Source organism: Eptatretus burgeri, chromosome 13 (assembly GCF_056783735.1).
Source record: "Eptatretus burgeri isolate ZD-2024b chromosome 13, Ebu_testis_v1, whole genome shotgun sequence".
Lineage (NCBI taxonomy): Eukaryota > Metazoa > Chordata > Myxini > Myxiniformes > Myxinidae > Eptatretus > Eptatretus burgeri.
In genome coordinates, this window is record NC_140973.1 from 74,258,797 (window position 1) to 74,264,796 (window position 6,000).

At 42.5% G+C, this 6,000-nt stretch overlaps 1 protein-coding gene across 9 annotated transcripts in view; it reads left to right on the plus strand.

Moving 5' to 3' along the window:
• The window catches only part of LOC147014788 (ubiquitin carboxyl-terminal hydrolase 36-like), a 51,146-nt gene that overhangs the window by 39,861 nt on the left and 5,285 nt on the right, over positions 1-6,000 (plus strand). For 2 of the 9 annotated variants that reach the window (XM_085853064.1, XM_085853065.1), the window contains exon 9: positions 2,078-2,225. The gene's annotated coding sequence lies outside the window, so the exon portion shown is untranslated. Of the gene's footprint in view, positions 1-2,077; positions 2,226-3,479; positions 4,802-5,038 lie in introns of all 9 variants that reach the window. The other 7 variants (XM_085853059.1, XM_085853060.1, XM_085853056.1 and 4 more) reach the window with 7 other exon arrangements.

Below are 6,000 nucleotides of genomic sequence, written 5' to 3' on the forward strand. Positions count from 1 at the left end.
GTTTAAGGCCTTGTAGTAAGCAGAAATAGTTAGAAGTTTACATGAGAAGGTGAATATGGATGTGGTAGGACGATTAGGAGTACTTGGATTAGCTCACGAGGAGGTAGAGAAGAGAATAGGAATAGGGCGGTACCCAGACGTGCATTGACAATATTCGAAGATAGATGCATCCTCTGGAGAAGTATCTTCTTCTTATTTAACAGCACCATTATCCCACCTTGCTTGTGCGGACGGCCGGGGGAAACTTGGCCCAAGTGTTCATGAACCAGCTGGCTAGATGTGATGGTCGACTAGTTAGGGCAGGAATCTGGCCTTGGTGCTGGAGATAGCTCGCTTGATCTTTGCAAAGGACACCATGGGATCTTTAAAGTCCACCCCATGGGATTTTAACATCCATCAACGAATGCTGGCAGACAGGATTCCTGTTTAACTTCCATCAGAGGGATGGCACACATTGATGAATCACCCTGCCTGTGAAACACCAGGATGACAGTTTTTATAAATGCGTTGGGATTCGAACCCAGGTTAGACAGTTTAGAGACAAGTGTACGTACCTCTAGGCCATCCTGTGAGCCCCCAATGTGGAAGTATGACATTATCACATTTGTCTGGCATTGTAGACTCTCGAAGGAATCATTACGTTGGTTGCTGATTCGAGTACAAGATGACGTGGATCAATGGGCTGCCATCCTTTTTAAAATATCTTCCCATTCGAGCTGATTTTTCTTATTTGCGCCCGAGTCACTTCTCCTGTCTTGGATTGTTACTTGATGAACCTTGATCACATCGATTAAACCCATTCGTTGCTCTCGAGAAAAATTGTTCCCATTTTTCTTTCCCGACATGTTGCTGTAGTTGGAACACACAAACTTAAAATTGACGTGTGCACGAGGCCAATGTGGTGTCATTGTGGTGATTTAGTTTGGGAACTGATGTGGATTTTTTAAACTCACCTTGTTGTGATCGTTGTCCTTCTGAAGGATTCTAACTGGCCGATTGTGGAATCCTATTTGACTTCAGACAGAGTTTAACGTTTGTCCGATTTGATTATAAAAATCCTACAAAAACCCTATTGACACTAATAAAACTGATGTCCACACAAGTCCTTCCTTGTGAAACAATTTATTTCCTAATTATACACCATACACTTCTCACCCTTGTACAATGAACTTAAGAATCCCTATTGATTGCAATATTATTTGGTTCTATTTCATTTATTCTTACTTTAGTTAACAGTTAGACCAACCCGATTCAATTCACTTCTACATTACATCAGAGAGTTTTATTCTAACTTGGTACTTGGTCAGATCCAAGGAGTACAAGCCACTGAGAAACTATACTTCCTCACGTGCTTGCACTGAGAACAATGTGCCTTTCAAAGCATTTTATACTTCCATGAGAGAGAGGTTGGGGGGATATTCACCCAGACTGTAGACGTGTCCTTTAGACAAAAAGCCACTTCGTACATTTTCTTAGCAAAGGTTCATTTATCAGCTCGGTCACTCTGCTCTAGAACAACACATTTCTTATCATTTAGGGCAAAAGTCTTTTGGCCAGAAATGACAGCCAATTCAATTTGCAGCATAAAAGTTACATTTCTGAAACTCCATTTGTTACAATTTAAAATACATTAATATAAATTTTTCCCCCACAGAACCTCAAATAGAGCGCGCTGAACAAAATAAATGTTTGAATTGCATTGAACCATAACCTTGGCACGCACAACTAATTTGGTATTTCGTCACACACAACTAATCAGCTGTTTAGGCACGCACAACTAATTTGGTATTTCGTCACACACAACTAATCAGCTGTTTAGGCACACACAACTAATTTGGTATTTAATCACACACAATTGCCGATTTATCTCCCTTCATAAATTGCTACCTGGACGGGTGATTAGCTGTTCGTGTACACCAATGTTTTTTTTCTGTTGAAGGGTAAGGTGTGCGTTCGCAAGATGCTTGCTGAGTGTCTTTATTAGATTAGCCTTTAGTATTTTTAATGCCCAAATAAAGTTTTGATTTTCTGATAAACGACAGCATTGTTTTGCATTTCGTGCTTCCCTCTCATTCAGACCTCTCCTGAAAACCACATCACAAGGGGAACAGAGGCAGGGAAAAATGAGGAAGAGGAAGAGGAGTGAGCACGAAGATGATGCTGAAGAATTGGGGAATCCAAAGAGAAGAGGACAGGAATGGACATGACAAGGAATAAAACAAGAGGTAACAACTATAATTGCAGAATTTCACAAACGAGTGTAACACATCTCCCTGCCCTTCCTCTCCATCCACTTTAACCCCTGTAAATTGAAAGAAAGTCACTGAACTGATGGTTACCTGCTGGAATTTAAAGGGGCTGTGACCGGGTACCATTTCACCAATTATTGTCCAATTTGCTTGAAGTGGAAGCCTCCGCGTGTTAAAACACTTCATTTAGTTTCCAGGTTTGAACATTAACCCCTATGAAATTGAAGACACGGGACCATTGTTTACGTGAATTAGACTGTAGGAGTTCTGGTACGGTATATTTTGTGCCAAATATTATCTAGATTTGTTAACTTGAAATACTTGGCAGACCAGAAACCTTAATGTTGCCTTGCCCTTCGGGTCCTCACCGTACACAGATGAGAGTTTCGGCAGGGGCTGCTTGCAGCCGATGTTGATCTCTGTAAAGCATTTGATTCAGTGAATCGGGATGTACTCTGGAGGATTCTTGGTCTTCGTGGGGTGCCACCAAAACTGATCAATCTGATGTCTGAACTCTACTCTGGGACTGAGAGTGCTGTGAGATGTGGTGGCACCATGTCTGACTTATTTCCACTTGTTACTGGAGTTCATCAGGGGTGTGTACTGGCGCCCACACTTTTCAGCGCGTGTATGGACTGGATTCTGGGGAGGATGTTGGAGAGATCAAACTGCAGTTCATCGTTTGGGAATGTCAAGATCTCTGACCTTGATTTCGCAGATGGTCTACTTCCATGTGTGACATCATGGCTCATCTGAAGAAGAATATTTTGACTTTTAATCACAAATTTACCGACTTTATAATTTGGAAATCAGACGAAGACACATCATATCTATTTTGTAGGGTATGAAGGGAGAGATTAGCATCGAGCTGGTCTGAGCATTTGGGTTCCATTTTAAGTTGGCTGGATTAACATCTTAGCTTCTTGAGTTCAAATCCCTTTTGTTCCGTTGCAATAACACCAGTGTGGGTTGATTCCGCCCATCATCGGCTCGGCCTTCTGAGGTCGGCAGAATGAGTTCCAGCTTACTCTGTACTTCCAGAAATGATGCAACCAGCCACAATAGGCTGCAGATGAAACAACAACAATTACTCTTTTATTCATGAAAATTACCAACACAAAAACAATGCACACACATGTTAATTAAGTGTACAGTTTGTCAAAAAGGGGTGACAAAATTTCATGTAATCGTCCCGAACCCTGTTTTCCCCAATTCCCCTTAAATTTACAGATCAGGGATTGTGGTTTATGGAGATTCTTAAGAACGTAACCCCCGTGAATGGCACGCTCTTCCTGTGCACGGAAAACGAAGCAAAGGGGATTCGGATCGTTGTGGAGTGACCTGTGGATTCTCCGGGTTTGTCCTCACCACTCGGCTTAACTCCATCCCACATTTTCCTCGTTGATGTTTTCCTATCCGTTTCACACTGATTTCTTGTTGTTTTTGTGACATTCTCTCATTTATGATCGTCGAGTTGTTTGCCAGGTCACGATGGTTCAGAGTGTTTCCAATGCACCGGGACGATTGAGCTGAACTGACTTTATCTTCTGTTTTTGGAAGAAATTTCTCAGCATTCATGAGGCAGAAACAATGGTGGTGGTAAAACGGACGTGAAAATGATGTCAAGTCTCTTACATCCGTTGTTTGATTATTTCATGCTGTTGTGAGAATTGTAAAAGTTGTGGACAAGAGAGAGTTTAATCTCGTGACCTATTTCTCCTTCCGAAAGGCTGTAGGATATTTAGCTCTAACTCATCACAATTTAAACATTCTCAACAACCAGTTTAATGTGTAAATGTTTGTATTCATTCAAACTGTAAACTCACCAATGTTATTCAAGTCCAGGATTATCTCAACACTTTGATCTACGAATTTATCAGCTGATAATTATTTATGATAATTTAACATCTCAATCAGGAACAGCGATGACTTTTACAAATCCATTGCATTATCTCCTTTGTCACCACGTTCAGAGCAAAGGATATGATCAGTGTGGAGCGTGGATCACATTAAGTGATGAACCTCGCATCATTCCATCGGTCTTGGCTGTTGGGGATTTTGTATCATCTGGAGCCATGTGCACCTGGTCTTGTTGTGGTTGCTTTGTCGTTGCAGGTACTCACCTAGTTTGGTGTGTACATGAAGGCATGGCAGGTCAAGGCTGTTCTACAACTGTACTTCTGTATCTGGACACAGATGAGACGATCAAGGAGGCCGTTGCCACCCTCCACCGGCCTTGTATCATATCGTATTGAGTTGACAGATCATGAGCAACACTTCACGCAATTATTCATCTCTTCTGATTTAACATTAAAAAGCTTTTAAATGTTTCTGTTATTTTTCATGATAAAGGCCAGGTGGACACCCCCCACCAAGATCATTTCTCATCATACTGGAGTTAAAACTAAACCTGAACCTCTCTTCTCGTCTTTTGGTTCTCTATTTTTTTACTCTTATCTCCTCTTTATTTATTTTTGCAAGGAAACTTCATGCATCGATAATGGACACCGCTTTCTCTGGCTCTCCAGGATGATGATCTTTGGGAACCAGAGGTTGTTGACGATACAGAACATGAAAACGCTTTTCTCTTTTTTTTTTTTTTACAAAACATGATTAATTCCTTTATCCTGAGGATTACTTTTCATATTTTAAAATATTTCACTCTTTCCATTTGACTGTTTGTTACACTGACATTTTTTTGACAAATTTTCACAAAAATTAAGCAAAAAGTTTAATACTTAATGAGATTTCCCCGTGTGTATCATGCTTATACAATTGTGCTTCCGCAGAGATGAAAACTGGAACCTCGTTTTTGAAGACGAATCGAGTGTACCCAGATCATCCTTTTTCCCATTGCCATGTCGAGACGAACACTATCCGCTCCCTGGATTATTGTTGATACTGTTACCATTGTGGAGGTGGATGGAGGAATTTAATCGGGAATTTGGCATTGAATGGAGTTGCTTGGACTTGTGGGAGGCATCTTGATGTGATTAAGTAGGGAACCTGTGAGCTTAAGTATTACGTGTCACCACACGAGTGGGTGGTGTCTTGTTAATTATCTCGGGTTTAAGAATAAGTTTCCCCATTATGTAATTGCCCCTCTGTGATTTTTCCCTTTGTTTTTATATTTCAAGATCGGAAATAAAGGTGGGAACACATCCCTAAAACCAGGCGTGCAGAGTGGGCGGAGGCCCCGCTTTCCCGGGTTTCATGTGAGCAGGCCATGCCCCGGAGGTGGATATAGGCCTGATAAAGAGGAAGGTTGGCTTGTACATTGTGGGAGGCTTCCTCCTGTTTCGGAAGAGAGATCAGCAGAGCCACACACGAGGTCGCTGAGGAACGCACGAGGCAGAGTTGATTCGGAAGAGAATCAGAGGCGGGAGTTCAGGGCTTGCGCACTTTTGGAGAGCCGTGATTAAAGAGGAAGGCTGGCGCATTTTGAGAGGCAAGAGGGAGAGCGCACGTGAGAGGAGGCGGGAGTTCAGGGTGAGCGCACGTACAAAGCAAGATACTAGTCTTGGGCTCTTGGTTGAGTCGTGAGCAACGGACCCCAAGCCTTGTGTATGCCATTGTGGGTTCGTGAAGATGACCGGAGCACACAAAGCTCTGGGGCTCTGAGCCTTGGTGTGGAGTGCCGCTCGTGGATTGCCTGGCTAGCATTTGTCCTGCTGCGAGAGAAGCGCCATTTTGCACGCGTGTGCATGTGCTGGTGGGGTGCCTCAATTCCGGGTTTCAAGAGGATCAGCTC